Source organism: Amblyomma mixtum, chromosome 6 (assembly GCF_055824585.1).
Source record: "Amblyomma mixtum isolate Tamu chromosome 6, ASM5582458v1, whole genome shotgun sequence".
NCBI classification, from domain to species: domain Eukaryota; kingdom Metazoa; phylum Arthropoda; class Arachnida; order Ixodida; family Ixodidae; genus Amblyomma; species Amblyomma mixtum.
The window spans coordinates 105,391,864-105,412,445 of record NC_143017.1 but is presented as its reverse complement, the minus strand read 5'-3'; the positions used below and the strand labels follow the sequence as shown (position 1 = coordinate 105,412,445).

Sequence of the window (20,582 nt, the reverse complement as noted above, 5' to 3'; positions counted from 1 at the left end):
CCACGTGGAAGGTCGATCGGTGGACTTAGCGCGTCTTTCGAATCGGCTTAACTCTCGAGCCCGCGCCGATCGACTGTGATTTATGCCACGGGGAACGGCTGGAAGCTGCATAAGCCTATTGGGGCCGTCACTCTTTCCGGAGGACGGCGGGATCAGAGCGATGGGCGGCATAGCGATGTGCCCTTGGCGTCTTCGAGGACGGAGTTGCGATCCTGTAGTCGCAGAAAAAGCCCGTAGGATCTGTGAGCGTACGTTTGTGCGTCCGAGCGCACTTGAGTCAAGGCCGTTCCTCTACGTGCGTCTGTTGCTGTCATTGGTCTCTCTCTCGTTTTCGTGCTTCTGCTCGTCGCAATGCGCGCCTGTCACTAAGCGCCGTCGTGATCTTTTGCCCGGAAGAGCAGTCGCAGTGATTCGGTTCCCCCTCCAATTTGGTTCTGCTCTATTTCTGAAGCTACTTTTGCTGTGAGCCCCCTGCGTAGATATTAAGATCTCCTAGTATACCGGCCACCCAAGACAAAATTATGCTCGCAATAACTTAACCCAGTCTCCTTGCAGGCACTTTCTGCTGCATTAGCTACATCACTGGTATTTTCGGCACAAATATCCTCGTACCCGGTCATGCTCTTGGATAGATCGCAGGTCACGAAGTGACGTGATTAGAGGAGCGCAAGCCTCTCCAGTCGCTATCTCATCAGCGGACGCGTCGACAGCGAAGGGTGAGGAGATTAATCTAATCCGGGAAGAGAGTGCCAGACTATAGAGCAGCGAGGGACGCAGTAACGAATACCGCTATTCATTCGGAGACGATTTCTCAATCCCTCACACTTGTCACTCTCGTATACAGCGTGATCTTTTAAACTTTTACAGTTATTTATTTTAAAAACTGTGAGAGGTATATCGGTGCGGTCTGTTGAGCTGGATTGTATAGCAAGGCTAATATTACGAACCTCACATCGAACAATAATTAAACGATTTATTAACTATAAAGTTTGATATAACGTTTTGCTTTTTTAATTTGATGGGACAAGCCTGTATTGCGAAATTGGTGGCTGTAAACACCCTAGGTGAGCTACGTTTTTAAATTTTCTTAATCATCAGTGTGTTTCGAAATATCGGACCTCAAAAATTCGCATTTGAAAGCTCGTTGCGTCGGCTTTCCCGCACGGCATCGTTATAAAATGGCGCCTATATCACCTGTTTAGTAATGTAGAAGTTAACTTGATTTTGGCGACGATATCATGCGGAGCGACGCCATTTTATAATTAGGTAATAAGGGAAAGCCAACGCAACAAGCTATCAAATGCGTATGTATTTTGACGTTCAATATTTTGAACTACGTCGCCTATTAAGAAAATTTAAAAACAGGTCTTATTTTCGATGTTGACAGACATCAATATGCGCCTATATACCGTTTCCCCCTAAGACCAAAGATAAAAAGAATATTAATCAATTGAAGTTAATTGTATAATTGTTTATTCATAGCAGGTACTCCGCCTTGCTGTACAGTCTATTTCAGCAGACCGCACTGATGTATCTCTCGCAGTTTTTAAATAAAAGTCTGTAAAGATTAAATAAATCACCCTCTATATTCCACGGCAGTGCAGCTTCGTCTTTCCGCTTTCGGTCCCCTTTGGCATTAATTTTCTCACGTACCCACATATTTAATGATCAGTTGTCGCATCTCAGCTATCAAGACGTCTTGATACCGCTACTGAGGAACTGATAGGAGTGACTGTCTATAATTGGGTGGTACTCCATTGCTGCGTCACTGAAGTGCAGACCAATCACTTCCAAGGCTTTGACAAAGTGCGCAAAGTGTGAAACAGTGAAACTTCTTCTTGCTTTTTTTTTTTTTTTGCTGTAAGGCTGGGAGGGCCGGGAAGGTGGGGGGGGGGGGGGGGGGATTTGAGGGATTTCGCTCGCTTATTTGCACACAGCGTGAAATGTTTGTTGTCTTCGCATAGCCAGGGTTCGAAATGCACTAGCATCGCCCTATTCGCAACGGCATCTGTTTACTCGTGTGTAGCAGTTATGATCCGCATTTAATTTACATCATGCTCGCGATTCCTCTCCCGCCTTGAAAACAGCGCTGCTCTTCGTAAAAAAAAAAAAAAAAGTGTTTCTGTTTAATTTTTAGGTTTTATTATCATTTTGTTCCTTAGCTCCTCACCCTCGTAGAGGGTAGAACCAGTCGAGTTATGAGCGATTTACGTCTTGCTGGCGCGATTTCTAGCGCAGTCATTTGCGATCCCCCTGCAACATCATTGGGCTTTTTTGTATGTTGCTTGCTGTTATTTCAGTAATGAGGCTGTCTAAATGCCGAAACCGCCTGGATGGCAACAGCCAAAGTCTGTTTAACGCCCGGTCGACTGCGGCGTTCGTTACTAAACTTGGCGCTTTAATAGGATCTCCTTTCTTCTCCCTCTCGCTTCTCGATTGACGTCACCAGGCGGTAGATAAAAAGCAGACTGCACACATTACGAATGACTGTAGGTGGTGTGGAAAACAGCGCACGAAGGCGGGAAGATGATGTGCTTGGTGGCAGATGCCATAATGCTTGTTGCGCAGTAACTAGCTCTCTCTCGCTCTAGGTTCCCTGGGGCGATGGCGCTGTTAATCATTTTTCTTTTCGCTTGCAACGTGCTAACTTACGTATGTGCCCCGTGGCGCGTATTCGACGAGCATTTCAGTTTTCGGTGTCTGCCCAGGCCTCTTCGTCGACTGTGTGGGTTGCCCTGCGGCCCCTAGATACCGGCTCGCGCGGTCATCTGACCAGGTTAGAGGCTCCGTGGTCTTCGCAGAACGCTGACGCGTTGCACTCGCAGATACGCGATGTTTGCGCACGAAAGAGGGATGGGAGAGGAGAGAAAGCACACTTTCGTTTTGCTTCGGTAAAGCGAACAGCGCTACGGAAAGTATTTAGCAGGTGGCTGCTAGTATGGGATGGATTCGGCGTAGCCGTTTTCACTCTATAGCTTCGTGTAGCTGGTCAGCGCCCTGTGCTCTATACAGACGCAGTAGTCTGCTCTGTGCAAGCCAGGGCGATGATCAAGCGTGCTCCGCTCTGCTCTTCAAGCAACTTCGCAGACACACCTTCTTTCTGAATAGATCCGTTCCTCTAGCGCCCACGGGGTCGCGTGGTTTTATTTCAAGCACATACTTTATAGCGTTGCCCCCTGTTTTGTTTTCGCACCTGTTTCATTTATTTGTATGCACATGGTCGTGACCCGCCCCCCATGCTTTGGTCCCTTGTGTCACGTTACTTCCGCGGATGGTCGGCAGATGCCTGGCAGGCAAAACTGGTGGCGCAGCCTCGCTACAGGAATATGCGCAAGAGAAGTGGAGTGCTGTGCCCGCGCCAATTCTCGCTTCCACAAGCCAGGGAAAAGAACCCTGCAGCACTGGCGCGGCGCAAATCCAATGAGCGCAGTCTAGTGGGCGACTGTCGCGGCGCCTTCGTGTGGCGAATTGCGTTACCGGCCGGGTCGCGTACTCCTTTCACCTGCGGACGCCGAGAGCCCCGTTGTGCGAGACGGTCATTCCCTTCGGCACTCGTAGCAGCGCCGCCGGGAACCGGTCATGCCAGGCGACGCTGCGCTGGATATATTACTTTCTTTGCGCTTTGGCGCCTCTTTCTGGCTCGCTTCGTTGTGGATGTCCGTGCGGTCAGCTGCCTGCGGAAAGTTCCTGGCGTAACCCTTTGTGTGTGTGTGTCGCGCTGGCGTCGGTGATTGGTTTAGCTAGTGGCCGCGTTTTTGCAGCGGCCTCACTTAGTGAGCCAAAGTTGCTTTTTGACGCTTGGTTTTGTAACGCATTAATAGCAGGGGGTCATTTTTCTCTTCACTTCGCTTTAACCCCCCCCCCCCCCCCCCCCCTTTGCTTTTTTTTCCTTCTGTACTGGTTAGATTGCAATTACTGCTGTTTTTATTCCGCGTTCGTGGAGGGAATTCGGTTACCCTTTCTTGCTTATTTTATCGTTTAAAAAAAAATCTTTGTTGCTTTTATTGTTCAGCACCCAAAATGAACTCTTCGCGCTACTTGTCAGCTTCTGAAAGCCCCTGGAACGCGGTTGTAAACGCAGTCGGCGTAGAGAGGTTTTGAGCTTAAATAGGAATCTATCAGTGCTGAGAAAACTTTTGAGTTCAGAAGTGCTGTGTTTGGCGAAAGAATGCGTCGTGGGCAGATCAGTCACGTTCCGTTTCACATGCATTGTAACGGACCTTGCGCCTCTCTACAGCTGCAAATACTGCGGAGAAAGGCGCAGTACAGGAAGAAGTGAAACGAAAGAAAAAAAAAACTTGTTCGGAACGAGGCGTACCCCGTTTTCTGCCAAATACTGGGGATGAGATCCCACTCGTATTCAGGCTTTCTGTTTTACACTGCGCATCTCGTTATAAGTTTGTTAAACTTTCCGAACCCCATTCCACTGACAGCGGCGGCGCGTGATGCCGCATCCAGACCGGCCGTGGTGGTACTTAGGAGAAGCCGGGCGCTGTACTAACGACCGCCTAAGGAAGCGTGTGCAAAGTATTTTTTTTTTCTGCCACTAGAAATACATACGTGTTTGCAAAGCAGGGGCTGCAAAAAAAAGCTTTACAAAGGTTCTGCCAGACCGCCAGTAGTGGTGGGGCTTTGTTGGCATAACGTGCGTCCTTTCGTATGAGCAGAAATTAGAGGAATGAGCTAATATAATAAGCTCTGACTCAAATTAAGTAATGCGTAGGTAATTAGAGAAAAAAGCAGTTTCTTGGTATATGGGAATACATGTGCCTTCCAGAAATTTGGTTTTCTTTTTTATTTTATATCATTGCTTTTATTGCTCTGCTAGATGGTTGAGTGCACTGGGGAGTGCTGCCGCGCTGCAGGCGTCGCCCACGGCGCAGCAGTATTGTACACGCAGCCGTTCGCAAAATGTGGAGGCGCAATTAGATTTAGGTATCGGCCGCTTCGAAAGAGCCCACTTCCGTAGCTGGTGTTCGGAACGTTTCGAGCGCCTTGGCTTGCTGGCGTGACAGATTCCGGCAGCCTCCGCGTGGTGCGCTGCGCTCAACTATCGGAAGGCGCTCGCCAACTCCCCGCGGGTTAGATCCCGCAACCAATTAGGCTACCGCGCGCTGCTTAATCGCACCTCGGGCTACGTCGGGCGTCTTTGCCGTCGCATATCGCTTAAGAAAATTGCTCCAGGTAACCCAGGGAGGCAGGCCTGGCGATCTGCAGGATAACCCGGCTTCGCTGTCGGTAACGTTGCGCTGCTCCGAGTAGGCAGAGCTCGTCTAAATGGAAGGAACTGCTGCGTGCGAGAATGTAGCCTCGGTAATCTGCCATGGTTACGGGCGTCCCAGAAAGAAAGCGTTCCTCGTGTGCCTCCCCTTGGCGGCGGCAGGAAAGACTTGGTTTCTCTCTGTGACTCGGGGCCTGCAAATAATGCTAACTTGTAGCGGAAAACAAATGGTGCAAGCATAATTAGGGTACGTGATGCGTCGACATTGCTGTCGAGATGCATCGAAATTGTGTGCAAGATGCGCCGAGGTATAGAGGGCGTTTCACCTAAGATTTTACGCAAATTTTAAAAACTGTCGTTTTGAGTGTGAACAGCGCTTTTTTCGGCACATCATTGTCATTGGTGTAGTCAATCATAATACAGCTACGATGAGCTAACTAGCACGCTTGTTAACTAATACTGAATAGTAAGCGTTTTTCTATTATGGTTAGGCTCCTTAATTGTTTAGAGGCGCGCAGCTCACAGTAAGCAGTATCCATATCAGTTGTTAGAATTTCGAAAACGAGATTGCCCTTGGCGCTGTGGCCCAACAAATTTTGTCTACATCGCGCCAAAATACATGCACTTTCGAGGGGCTTGCAGTCAAAGCAACCTCTACTCTGCACGTAACTCGTCAAAATAGCCAAAATTTGTTTTGCCACAGCGCCGAGGGTAATCGCGTTTTCGAAATTCTAAAAACTGATGCAGATATTCCTTTCGGTGGGCTACACAATCAAAGAGCCTAACAGTAATAGTTAAAAAATAATTATTCTATACTAGTTAGCCAGCGTGCTAAACTATAACGTTTTAGCTGCATTCTGATGTACTACACTGCTGCCAATGCTGTGCCGAAAAAAGCGCTCTTGCAACTCAAAAAGCCTATTTTTAAAAACTGTGTAAAGTCTTAGGTGAAACTCCCTGTACATGGCGGATGTCGCTGTGGCTTGGTGTGTGACGCCGCTTACTTGAGCTGACGAGCGCATGCGGTATTCGGTTCTGCCCAGCAGTGTTTGTTCTTTTTTTTTTTTGACATAAATCGTGCTAGAGTCTGAAAATAAAAAGAAATGCACTCACCCAAGTGCTTGATCACTGAAACGCACGCATGGGTTTCATTTCTGTATACTTCGAATCATTTGTAACTTCGTTGCTTGAAGCACGGATAGTTCGAATTTTGGCAGATCTTCGTTTCCCTGATTTGCATGTTAATTAGTCAGAAATGGCAGCCGGGCGCCGAATAACGTACGTGGAAGCTCGTGTCATACGCAGCACATCAGATTTCCTCTGTTCATTTGTCGGGGGCGTGCGTAGAGCATTGAAATTTCGCGTCTGGTTTCCCTACGATATTCGAGGCATTCACTTTTAAGCTTGTCTGTTCGCCATTTGTCTGCTGCTCACAGGCTTTTCTCTGAGGAATCTGCCGGAACGTTTATGGTAATGATTTTACGACGGCACGAAGTCTTTTCCTGTTTTTCCGTTGCATCCTTGGGATATTTTCTGTTTTCCTTTTGAACTTGCCTTCCCTTGCTTGTGTATGCACGGCAGACTTGAATCCAGGAGCCTACCGCTTCCCTACGGTAGCCTACCGTAGGCCTGTGTTACTCGTGATGGGTTTTCGGAGAACGGCCCTTGGCAGCTGGATTTCCGTTTTTCGCGCAAAAATTTGCGGAGGCCCCACAGTCTGCTTCATATAGCCGTCTTTTATCCTTGAGAGATGTCACTATTCGTCGTGTCATTTCTGCGCTTTGCAAAAAAAAAAAAAAAAAAATGTTAGTGTCTATTTTGGTCGTCCTGGTGCTGGCGGGAACAGTCGAAAAAGTTCCCTTGGTCTAGAAACATCTTTTGTTTTCTCTTTTATCCTGCTAAAGTACGGGTCCAGGCCACGCGCTTTCGTGAACGAAATGACAGACATATATAATTTTTTTAGAGCTTTATGCGAGATCGGCTCCGTTAAACAAGCGAATGTGGAGCGAAGGCTTCAGCCACATTAAACTTTGTGTTTCACCTTGCGCACGTAATCCTTGCTTATGAATCGGGCTCAGAAGGTTTAATTTTGGCACACGCTTTGTTTAGCGTCTAAGAAAGAAGAGCCGCCGCGTGCGCTTTTAGGGACGCTACGTGTGTGTGAAATGGGGAGAATATCGCAGGGCTGTTGTGTGCACTGAGCACAGCGCATGGGTCGTTCCCAAGTTCGTCGTTATTAATGCCTGCTATATTAAACGAACCTGTCAAGCGCAGCTACGAACTTTTCCAAACAACACTCGCGTATAGCTTTTCACCCGAGCAGGGAGTCCCGCCTTGCCTCTTTGCTTTTTCTCCTCTTTAAACCCTTGCCTTGCACGCGTATAGGCGCCGTAGCTCTAACGACACGAGTTACGCCCTGACAGGCGCAGCAGCCTTCGCTGAGACGCCGCTTCACGGTGCCCGTCGGAGCCCCGCAGCCACGACTCCGTTCTGCGCGCGGTGCCGAGCTCGTGCTTGCGGAATGAGCTCGCGGTGCGCCTTCCATCATTTTTTTTTTTTTGCTTTATTGATTTCCGTCTCTCCAGCAGTGTAGGCGGCATTGCCGGTTCGTTTCCCGATTGGCGCATTCTCAGCGGTAAGTGGTTTTCTTCCGGCTTCCGGGAGGTGCTGATCGAGAATCGATCCTCCCTTCTTTTGCATGTCACTCGGCAGTCGACGCGACGTCACTACTATGCTGCGAGCCTTGGCTTCTCTACCTCTTCTTCCGATGTCCGCAGCGTGGTCTTTGTTGCGGATGCAGAACCGTCGATGGGAATATGATCAGTTCCACCGCCTTCCGGCGAGGCGCGGTTTTTCTGGTCGATCTGTGCGGTGTCGTTTTCCGCGGCCGCTCTTCCTGCCGGAGGGGGAGGCCGCCGGTTTCCTGCAGCGTCCTACGCGCCTCGCTAATAGAACCGCCCGGTGAAAATAAAAGTTTGCCCCCCCCCCCCCCCTCTCCAGCGCGCAAGTGGAGTGTGTTGAGCGCCTATCAGGGGCCGAATTACGGAACGCTGTCAGTCTGAAGAGAGTCTCAGGACAGTCTCAGAGCCCAGCTCCTATTGGTCGGCTCTGGCCACGCCCCGTCTGTGGTCACGAACAGATTGAGTGGACGGATTGGACTGGGAATATGCTGTAATGCGGCCCCTCGACGCACCTGCGTCTTTTAATAAACACCTTTAGCATACCGTGTACCGTCTAGCCGTTACCGTTATACAGGACTGCTGGGAGCCCGCCCACCGCCGGTGAGCGTGCGCTGATTGGTCCCGATGCTGCAGACGCGCGCGCAGCTCGTGTGTACTTCGCGCCATCTGGTCCCGTCAAGGCGATTTGCGCGTGCGCATTGGCTGCGCGCGGGCTCCCGGTACTCCGGTAACGGTTATGGTAACACGGTACACTGTATGCTAAAGGTGTCTAATAATGCGCGAGCTTCTCCCCGTAGATCGCCCTGCCATTCCAGGTACGTTTTGGCGTTTATGGCTTAACGTACCAAAAGCGCACACGGCAGTGAGAGACACCGTAGTGGGAGGCTACGGATCAATATCGATCATCTGGGCTTATCTGGCGGGCACCGGCTTCGCACGGAACACAGGCTTCTTTTGCGCTTTGCCTTCGTCAAAATGCGGGCTGGACTGTGGCTTGGGCAAGTGCTCAGCGCCTGTAGATAGCGGCCATGTGGTCAAGCACTCTTTTTCGAGCGAGCGCGTGCTGTCCGTAACAGTGAGTCCTGCACATAATTGCACGAACGCAAAGTTGCGCGAAGACACGATGACGGACACACAAAGACGGGACTAGCCGCTAGCGCTGGCGCTAGGACTAGCTCCTGTGTGCTCGTCCTCGCGTCTTCGCGCGAGCTTGCGTTCTTCAGTATACTGCGACGCTTTTTGTTTGGTGTCTAAAGTTAGGGGTGCTTTAATTTAATTCGGTCTTTATGGTGGCCCGCAAATTTAGTTCAAACTGAGGGTGAAAGTGGCGTCCCGTATGCCCTCCACAACATGAACGTGAACTAAATAAAAACGTGCTCATTAAAAATTATCCAGTCGTTAACGAAGTAAAGCAACATGAAAGTGGACACAATCGTGTTGACGATTTTATTCTATATTTTTGGTGATGCGAGAAGAAAAAGAAAACGAAAAGCCTCTCGTGCTTCGCGTAGCCAGTTGTGCTAGGAACTTATGCGTACAACAATGATGAAATCTAAGGTTTTACGTCTTTTCGTCTGTCAGGTAGTAAGTTTATATCAAAGCATAGAATGCAGAAACTCAGAGCCAGGGTTCTTGTTAAAAAGCTAGAGCGCGAACCCTTTTTTTTAACTTTTTAACAACGTCCTTTGTTAGCCGTTCCTGTTTTCTATCTCTTAGCAAGCAGACAGATGTTGAGAGCTAAGCACGGAATATTTCTTCGCAGTAGGAAAATTTACGTATCACTTTAAACGAGTTATACCTCGGGGCAACGTATTATCCGTATGTGATCACTGAGATTAATAACTTGGCTCAACCGCCGTATGTTTGAAATTTCCAATATGTTCTACTTACGTAAATACCTTCGTTGCGAAAGTTTTTCTTGCACAATCAATCAAGCCCACGTTTCGGCGCGAACTGTTCGGGTGCGCTTCTTGGAAAAACAACGGGTAATTGAATGCCGGAGCTATAATGTTCTTGGCTGCTGGCAGAACTGAAAGATCTTCAATCCTGGCGAAATGAATTTCCCTCCCTTTCCCCGCGCCTTCCCCCGGGATTTGTTGGCCGCATTGTTCGTTTCCCTGCTCGCTGTGTGGCGCTGCAAAACCCGCCCGTAGGGCACCAGCTGCTGGCTGGTTTGCTTTGAGCCATCAGTAAAAATCGGGAAAGATTCCTCGGTCGTTCCGAACGGCCTTAGCGGGCGAGATTAAGGCCGCTCGCTCAAATGTTTGCGTTCTGCTTGTGGACGAACTTTCTTTCCCACGAAGAACGAACAAGGCGCCCCGCATTCAAGCAAGTCGGTCTGCTTGGTTCCGTGCATCCTTGGTGTTCTGTATTCGGCCTCCGTTACGTTGACGTGCGTCGTAAGTTTAAAATTCTCTCAGTGAATCTTCAGTCATGCGAGCAAAGCTTCGGTGGTTAGAGCCCACTGACTTTTTTGCTTCTTTTTTTGTTGCTCTTCCTTTTGTTCTCCTTGGTTTCGCACAGGGTTGTGTGCGAAGCACTTTTCGTTTTCTTTTTTCCAGCGTGACATGAATGGCGGAACACATTACTTTTGTCTCGCGGGAAATAAATTTGCGCTGGGCCGAGGTTTTCCGTACTTCCCCCTAGCCTTTGCTCAGCTTGTCCTGTTAAAAGCGTTTGTCTGTTCTCAGGCTTCGATACATGCATCGCATGACGTGGCCGGTGCGTGGGTGCCGCTGGTAGGAGACCACACTCCGGTATTGCGCAGTTTTCTACTCCCATCCACTCGGGTGTAAGCCCAGAGCAAGATGAAGGCTGCTGTAGTCGTTCCTAGGCCGAACTTTCAGCTCGTTGTCCGCGTTAAGATGTGCTATCAGCTGGGATTTGAGTGTATGTGCACTGCCCCAAACACATTTACTGTAATCGCAACTAGAAAGCTAAAACAGCAAGAGAGTTAACGGGCTTCACTCGCTAAGACGTATTTTTTTTTTTAGTTTAGTATGGTTTCCACAAAAAAGAGGAGTTGAGTCATGTTGCTTTGTGTCGTCTGCACTATTACGCAGCGCTTTTTACCTCACCGGTGTCCGTCCCCAGTTGCAGAAATAAGCACTCTTAGGCGGTCCTCGCTGTATCGTTGAGTGTGTTAACAGGAAAACGTTTGTTAACTTATATCTGACGTTGACACACTAAAGTTCGTTATATCCGACGTGGAAGTTATGTCCGACGTGGTACACTTAGGCTTGTTATACACGAGGTGGCATACTTAGGTTTGTTATATCAGAGGTCACACGATGAAATTTCGTTATATCCGAGGTTAACACACGAAATTTTCGTCTTTTTGCTCTGTTTTTTGTCCAAGATATTCGGGCACCAACTTGCCCAGCAATACACTTTGATGCACTGACCTATCCAACGCTAAGGGATTAATACAAAAAAAGATGAATTTGTGCTTTGTATTGTGGGACTTTGGTTTCGAAGTACAGCTGTGATAGAGTGGTCGAGTTACGCCGGATAGGCAACCGTAATTACAGTGACTTGACGGCAGCTGGCCTCTTGTTATGCCACGGTGGGTGCCGCTAATCAGCCAGCAAACAAGCCAGATCTGCAAACAAGTCAGCAAGTCAGAATCCTGAGGCCGTATTCTATTAGCTGTCCATTTAACATTCAGCGTCCACTTGGTCCTCTGTCATTGGTCGCTCAGATATACTTGTAGCTTTCAAGCGTCGTTGAGAAGCCACCCTGCCATTGGATGTTTGGGGCCCGCAAATCGCCATTGACTTCCATTGGCTACGATATGCAGCCACTGGAGAGGAACATTGCAGTGGCCTGTCAACAACGGACGACTGGACTTGACGACTGGCTGCTATCGGCTGCGATATGCAGGCAATAGTGAGGTTCAGTCGCCAGCCACCCAATGGCCGAGTCGTTTCCCAACGACGCATGAAAGCCGCGGTTATATCTGAGTGATGACCAATTACAGAGGACCAAGGGGACAGCTTATAGCATACGGCCCCTGGTCTGCACATGCTAAAATGGCCAGTTCTGCTAGAAGCTCGGTTCCAAAGGACGGCGCACTCTAAATGATTGCAGCACTTGTTGCTGTTTTACTGGACTCTTTTCATGACTCGTTGAACTAGGTTTTTCCACGTTGCACTTCGCCCTGATAATGACGTCAGTGGTCATCTGTAGGATGAATATAGAGTGATGAGCATACATAGTTGGTGCACAGGGTAATGCCACATGAACATAGCTTAAAAAAAAAAAAACACGAACTTCGGTCATATATTAGGTTTTTTTAAAACTTGCCATTCGCCCACTAGTCAGGCGTGAACTACTGACGTCGAGCAGGCTTGACATCTATGAAAAGGGTCCGGTCTTCCCTGGCAACGTCCTGTCGGTACAGTGCTTTCTTACTGGAAGATTTCCCGGTGCGCTAGACACATCCTTTCACGTCGTTCTGACAGCGGCGTGGCTGAAGTGATGGCGCTGTCAACCGCACAATGCTGAGCTGAGCGACCTCGAGGCGGTGCAGTTTTAGAGCGCAGCTCTTTGGCGTCCGTTCCTGGGTTTCGCGTCGTCGTCGGCGTCGGCGTCGGCGTCGGCCTCGTAACCAGCTCCGCCCCCAATGTAACGCTTTTCAATTGGTCGAAATGCTCGTGACGTCACAGTGCGCGAATTTCAAATGGGGCCAATTGTACTTTGGCTAGTAACCATGCAACCAATCAAAGGGATCGTATAGTGATGCTGCAACTAAGTTGGACTGAGTTTAGTTAATTGCTTAATTAATCAATTAGCCTAATTAATATAGAGGAGAATGAAGAGGTCAGAAGAAAAGAAAAGAAAAGAAAAGAAAGACGCGCGCCGCAGCGACAACAGCGTCCGCGGAAGGAGACGCTGCTGAAAAAAAAACAGATAAGTACGAAGCCGCGTTCCCCCCACCACCACGCACTTCCCCACTCAGTAAGACGTTGCTCGTTTCATATACGTTGTGTCGAACATCCTAGACAGTTCCAACAATTGACAGGTTAATGACAGAACACGATGGATAGAAATACAAGAATATAAATATGAAATAGCCTAATTAACCTTTCTAGTTAGACCGCATAAATCAATAAAACCGAGAACGAAATTGGTCGAGTTGGGGAATCGAACCAGGGTCTCCGGAATGCGATACGAGCACGCTAGCCACTCCGTAATGCCAGCTGAATGGTTTGGAATGAACAAAGGCGCGTCTAGCTAATACGGCGTCTTCGTTCACTCCCATCTTCCCCCTTTCCCTTACGGCGAGGTGCAGGTGTCCACCCAGATATGCGAGAGAGAGATACATTTCCTTTCCTCAAAAAATAAATTTACCGTCCAGCAAGGCGTACAGCCGAATTGGCGATGGCGTTCTGTGGACTCCCTGGCAGCGTTGCAAGACGCTGTCGCGTTCCACTCTTACAGGCGAAGCTTAACATGTTCACCACATATCAGTAACACACGCAGACAGCCAATGGACGCGTCATTCGCTGGCAGCACTTGATTCATCATTCACAACCACATTCTTAACGTACGCTCCCTTGCCGCACATGCCAAGGACGTACACCACGATCACATTCTGCGCCATTCCTCTGTACTTTGCTTTGCTGAAACCTGGATGGATCCCGAAGAGCCTCTCGAAATCATAGATTTCCTATACTGCTGTGGTGCTCGCAGAGACCACAACAGAGCGGCGGGAGTCGCTATCTACTTGCGCACAGGTCTCTCTGCAATACCAGTCGAAATGTTTGGCACGTCACATGAAGTTGCCGAACTGTGCGCCGCAAAGTTGCCCAACGGCTTGCTGGTAGTAGCTGCCTACTTCGCCCCTACCGCACTCACGAAAGACGTCGTGCACTTCCTGCAACTCGCATTAACCGTCCATCGATCCACACCGATGTTAGTAGTGGGGGACTTTAATGTTGACATAAAGACAAACAGCAATTTCCTAACACTTATGCGGGAGAACATCCCGTCCCTCTCGCTCGTAACGCGTCCCACGGCTGTGACAACCTCGCGAGGCACTTGTATAGATCTCGTCTTTGAGAATCAAGCATTGGTGTACCAAGTCGAACATATATCAGTCTATTTCTCCGACCACAAAGCTTCCTTCATGACTTTCAAGAACTGTTAGTGGAGTCTTTGTTAAAGGAATACGTGTGAAAAATAAAAAAAAATATGTGATAGCGCATACATGTGTTGCTCGATTTCTTTGCCTCAATCTATCGAAAAGGTGAAACAGCTTATTTGCTGCGCTCAAATTTCGCATTAGGAAGTAACGTAATCGTCGGTAATTTTTTTTCCCCCAGTCGACCTTAGCCGGGTCCGTGCGCAGTTCTCTCCCGCTTTCCTGTGAGTCAGTCCGCGTGGCGCCGCTCTTGACGTCTCTCCTGTGGGTTTCACTGGAGGCTTTGGTACACTATGGTTAATGCAGTGTCACGAAGACACGGCTTAATTGAGTGGTTGTTCACGGCGACTGCTTCCTCTGGCAGTGTTACTTATCTACGTTCTTTGCAGAGGGAATGATCGCACTAGTTTATAGAAATCCATGAATTGACAGTTATAGAATTCTCCACACTTTTGTCTAGTGCGCGGGAACGGAGCACTGCGATGTGCTTTAATATCGTTTGCGTGCGGCGTAAGGCTCGCAGCAGGGTTCCGTTGTGCAGGGGTTTTCGTATGAATTGCGGTTTACTGTTCATGATACGGAAAGCTTCATCAAGCCCCGGAGGCAGCCGTGAATACCCCAAACGCTCAGCGGAGCGCGTTGTTTGAATGTACTAGGTATAGACAGGTGTGGGGAGCAATGTGCAGCCCTTTCGGTCTCCTGTTACGATTTATCGCAAGTACTTTACGGCAGACTGACATAATGAGCTGTGGTGTTCTTTAGTATTATCGTGGACGGGACATCATGATGTCATGTGATGATGCTGCATCTTGAGATTGGACGGCGCAGTCAACTTATATAAGGTCGCGAATTCCGTTGAAAAGCCGATATACCAAAAAGTGTGTTTATGTGCAATATAGTAGATTTCTTGTGTGTTTCTCGTTGACTGTTTCCAATTGGGGAGGATGGGAGTAAACCGTGTGCTGACACCCTTTCTCATCCCATGAATCACGTGCGGCGTCGTTTTTATAAGTCATCCTGGGCGACTTGCGGGCAGTGGTTGAAAAACGAATTGTTTTCAGAATTCTGTTTCCGCAATTTTTTCCGCGTAGTTGTTAGACCTCTCTCACCTTAATGACGTGAGAAGTAAACAGAAAGGGTAGGCTTAAAATAAAGACAAACGTGCCTCGCACCAGTCGGAAGGAAATGGTGGGAGAGGGATATAAAAAAGGGCTAGGAAAGATGTGTAAAGAAGGAGGCGAGGGGAGTAAGGAAAAGGTCGGATATTGGAGCCGAGTCCTGCGGGCTTACGCGCAGGGATTTCTAGTGCATTTATGTTCATTCCTTCCACTCGTCCTGTGTGACCACAAGGCTGGCATCGTGGCACAAATGCATTTTTTTTCTCTTTTTTTTTTCGCCATGCATGTCGAAAGTTTGCTTAGGACTTGAGCTTGATTCGTTCCTTTGCCCGTATCAAGTGCGAATGTGCATTAACTTAAAAGCAGTTGAGCACCACACGAAATGGTTTATTATTCATCGCGATGTCTGAATGGGAACAATGACAGGCGTGAGTCAGCGAAGGACACTGGTCGATTTACGATGTTCCCGAGGGGAAGCCAATGAACGCGTCGACGGGCGTCTCTCGAATGAGTACGCAACGCAGTCGTTGACTTCGAAGACGGTGTCGTTGTGCGCAAACGCTGTGGAAATTCTTCGGTCGTCATACTCGCCCTTGTCGCACGCTGGCTGGCGGGGTGTTGTTGACGCATTTGGAGAAGCGCCGATGGGAATTATATACCGCGCATCTCGGCCGAGTATGCGCACTCTGAGCTATATACAAACGCGCTGGCTGTGTAGGGCGAATTATGTATGGCTATGTTTTCGACCGAATTGCTCCACTCTGGTCCTTTCATTGGGGCGCTGTTTTGAGTGCCACGTTTCGACATGGGCTTTGTTTTTTATTTTACAAAGATTACAAAAACAAACAAACAAACCTGAGAAGGCGCAATATCATAAATTATATGGTCTGCGACCGTTATCCTACCATTACTATTACATTTCCATTGTCGCGACCATTGCGCTTTCTTCAGTTGATTTCGTTATTGATTTGTAGTACACTCAGATTTCTTATATCAACGAAGCTTGCTGTATACACGGTCTCGATTTTTTATTAGTTGGATGAATTATCTCTCTGTCCTTGAGTGCTCTTCCTTGTCAGGCCACCGAACGCTGCGATTAGCGTGGCCGAGTTTGCTGGTGTGTTTTGTCTGGACACACTTTCGTGGAAGTGCTCAGGGACTTTTTTGTCTCCCGCGCTGTGTGGCGAACAGTCTCATGCCGTGTTGCCTACAGCGTGTCGTACTCTGATTCATTTCACGCGCCCTTCAGTGACATTTTCTGAACTTTAGAGTTCTTTGCTCCTAACAAAGGCGTTGTAGGTTGCGTATTATGCAGCAGCCATGTAGTACAGCGGATTGCGTTTAGGATGAATTTATGTGTACCGCTTCACACCCACACTGATTTTTCGCACGTACGAGCTTTTCCTTGGATTTACAAGCACGCACTATGTTTAAATATAACTTGTCTGAGTAACTGAGTGGTGCGCCTAATGAGGATCTATTTGACACATTTAGAAGGGCGGTGTGGTGCCTTTGAACGAACGGGATAAGCCTCTCACTGGTGGGCCGGCAGTTGCTTCGCTTGAGTCACTTAATAGAATAAAAGTGTGTCTACATCTGCTTCGGAAGGCCAGTGTCCTTTAATAACTGCGCGGGCGTAGGTGTGTTTCACTGATTTGCTTCGCGACAAACTGGTGCCCGAGTGGATGCTTCCGACCTACCACGAAATTTGCAGCTTATGTTGGGTAAGGGGAAGCCGAACAAGATTGATCTCTTGTAATTTGGTTGGCAGCTAGCGTTAGACCTTTGTTTTTAATCAGTGCTATGATAGAATGGATAGAATGCTGTAGAGCTGTCAGCTTCGTCAAATAAATTCTCTCCTGATTTCCTCTCGCCAGATTAAAGCAATGGAGGATAATTATTCTTTTTTTGCCTCCCGTGCATTCTTATACGAGTAGTATTGAAGTATTCGTTCTGTAGTTCTACTGGGCCATGTTTGCGCTCTTTTTCTTACGCCGTGCTCGTAGCAGGGCTGCTGTAGACGTATACGGTTGTCCTGTGTTGCGCGTGTAGTCAGCAGCTCCACCGTACGGTTTTTGTAGAAGGACAGCGCCAGAAGAGAGAGCACGCGGTAAGACGTACGGGGCAAACGCGACTTGCAACTCTTTATTCACAGCGGATGCGAGTGAATATAAGACAAAGATTGAAGATGGAGAAGAGGAACCATAGATGCGCGCGAGTATTCCGTTTTGCATCCCGCTCTCGGGCGCCCTCCATAGCTGCTGGCGACATGAGGTAACGACAGAGAACGCTAGGGCAAAGGAGAAACTCTAAACGGTGCTCCGGCCCTGCTTTCGTCACTTTTTCCCGTTCTTGCAGCGGAGGCAGGGTTTTAAGAATGCGAGACCGTTGATGCGCGGGCTGGCTAGCTGTGTGGGGAACACGTGGAAGGAATTCCGGCGGTGGTCTGGATGCTCGAGAATGGAAGAGGACGCGGTGTGCGCTCCGGACATGCGCGGATGTATATGCATGGTGCGTCTCGCGGAAAGTACGGCAGAGAGAAGAATATGCGTGCGTGCGTGCGTGCGTGCGTGCGTGCGTGCGTGCGTGCGTGCGTGCGTGCGTGCGTGCGTGCGTGCGTGCGTGCGTGCGTGCGTGCGGGAACTGGGGCGGTGTATGCGAACGGCTTTGACAACGGGATCTCATTACCCGCTGGCGTATTGACGTCCTTCGTGGATATGTGGACTTGTGTTTTGTTGTACTGGCGAACGCATTCTGCTTCGATGGGGCATATTTTGTACGTTTTTCTTTTTTCTGCTGTCTTCTTCAAGCTTCACTCCCGTCGCAATGGTGGCCAAAAGAAAACGAGATAAAAGCTTGTAAATTCAGTGCTGACAACCGAAAGGCCGCGTGTAGTGTCGTCTTAGAATGCCGCCCAGCAGAAAATGTGTAAAATCCTGGAACTAGGCTTTTCTGCAAGGCTCTGGTGACCCAAACAAGATAGCCGGTAACGCGTCTCCGGCAGTTGGAACACGAAATCGCGCTTTCTTCTGTGGTGTTTCCAATATGTGCTTCACACTTCCCGTCATTGTCCTTGGCTACTTCTTTAGCCCTCGGTTGTCTTTCTAGAGACAGCTTTTCCGCCGTGGTTTGGACAACTGTGATATGTGGGGAAGCCCACTTGTGCAGTTTCGTATACGGAGAGTTATACATACGAAAAGAGACGCATTCTATTCTGTCCGCTGTTCGAGTCAGATGATTTTCTTCGGAGGCACCTCAGATCGGTTTGTAATATACGTCAACAAGTCCCCATAAGATTGGTGCTTTTGAGCTGCGTCGTCGGTATCGAAACTGTAGTATCACTCCGCCTACAGCCGACCGGGAAGGCGAGCTTCTATGCCAGCTGCACGCAGGTGTTATTCGTTCGCGACACGTCTTTCCAACCCGTGGCGCAGAGTCGCAGCCACGGTGAGTTCGTACGAAGTATTCAACTGCAGAACAGGCTAGAAAACGGTTTATTAAACCAACGCGAGGTAAAGCACACTGCGGAAGAATGTGCTGCGCGAAAAAAAAAATAGAAAGTTGGAAACCTCAACAACTCATTATCGACCGACGCTGTTGTAGGCATGCAGGGAAGGGTCCGTCAGGGTCTCGCAGGTCGTAAGCAATCCCGCCGCGAGCTCCTGTTTTACCCCCCCCCCCCCCCCCCCCCCCCTCTCCTATTCGCCTACTAGGAGCAGCCGGTTACTCACGAGCTTTGGAATGCATCCCTTGGCGGCGAACTCTCGTGACGTCATGCCATCATTGCCTAGGAAGCGGGGGTGGGGGTGGGGGTGCCCCACCCCCGGTGGCGGGCACCGAACGCTCTGTCTCGCGACCCAGCGCTCTTACCGCTGGCTCGGAGAGAATAGGGGTAGCGCTTGTATCCCACAAAACGTAATCAGGATGACTTGAAGGTGAATATGTTGACTTGCTCTTGGATTGGAATCACGGCGTCGAGCCCTAATATTAGCCTGACGCTTCCATTTGTTTCTTCCTTCTAGTCCCTTCTTCATGCGTGTACTAGCTGTTTTGGTCCGTTAATCGATTAAAATATTGTCTAGCGACTCCAATACCTTGAACTTGTTGGCTTGATACATAAAGACAACGACCATTAGGCTAAGCCGTTTGTATGAGGTGGCCGCCACTATATCAAAATATGGCGCTGATGATGCTTTCACTTCGTTCGCAACTAGGCACTAGCTCCTCTGCGCTAAGGCTTGTACTTTTTGCATGAGATCTCTGTGCCCACTCTGTGCATGTATGAGCGTGCGTGTGTGCTCACGTGAACGTGTAGACGGGCACGTGATTGAGTAGACGAGTTGCAGAAATAGAAGCGTTGTCTATGCTGCGCTTTTGACGGAACGCAGCCATCTACCGGGCTGTTTAGGTTTCGTTGTTTGTTACAATGTTCTGCTTGGAACGTGTACGGAGGGCTTGCAGAAAAGCTAACTTTTTTTTTTTTTTTGCGAGTTCTCCTCTGCGTAGTTGCGGCGTTTCTCGGAGTGTAAAATAAAGAAAAGTAATAAGGCTGAAACATGCGAAAATCATTTCCTTACATTCCGGGAAGCAACTTTTTTTCTTCCTCTGCCGTGAAGACCGAAATTAAGATAGAGCTTTAGAGACCTTTATTAGGGCGGAGTTGTCTACTTACCTAGCACACCTGAATAACTAATGAGCATTAGTAGCTGTTGAGGCGGAAATCCGTGGAAGCCTGTTATTCTTTGATTAGCCGTTGGTGCTTGCGCTTGCGGACTCGGGCTGAGACACGTCGAAGAGAATGTAACGGGTCGTTGCCAAGAGGAACTTAATCCGGCGTAGAAGTGTGGATTAGCGTAGGATTACATTCCCCGGAGACTGCCCACTTCTTTGTTAACGAGGCTCCGTCCTCTAGGAGGTCGCAGGGTAGATTGAAGCTCAGCTCCGGTGCCAATAGGAGGCTTCTGGCGTAGTGTTTCTACGATGTAGTCGCGAGTCGATTATTTATCCCGCTTTAGAAAGCAGCCCCCCCCCCCCCCCCCCTCCAGCAGTGTACCGCGTTTTTATTTATTTATTTATTTATTTATTTATTTATTTATTTATTTATTTTTTGTTCGATGCACTTTTTCAACCGGGGCCCTGGTTTCTGATATTCCTTATTCGCGTGGTGTCAAGAAAAGAACTAGTAAAGGTGAAGTTAAATGGGCGCCGAAAACGCTGCACTCTTTGTTTTTCTTTGATCGTTTGCACTGACACGGCTTCTAAGAAGAGCGGTTATTGCATCACTGTGTCCTCCCGACATATGGCTGGTAACAGCGTATTGATGTCCTCCATACCTCAGCTACGAGTGCGCGTTTAGACCGTCGCAGCTGAAATAGGTCCTGGCGGTAGCAATTTCCTTAGCCATGCCTCCTTTTTTT

At 48.8% G+C, this 20,582-nt stretch overlaps 1 protein-coding gene across 5 annotated transcripts in view; it reads left to right on the top strand.

Annotated features, from left to right (window-relative positions):
* The window catches only part of LOC149339902 (uncharacterized), a 553,936-nt gene that overhangs the window by 327,901 nt on the left and 205,453 nt on the right, over positions 1–20,582 (top strand). The gene's annotated exons all lie outside the window — the stretch shown is intronic.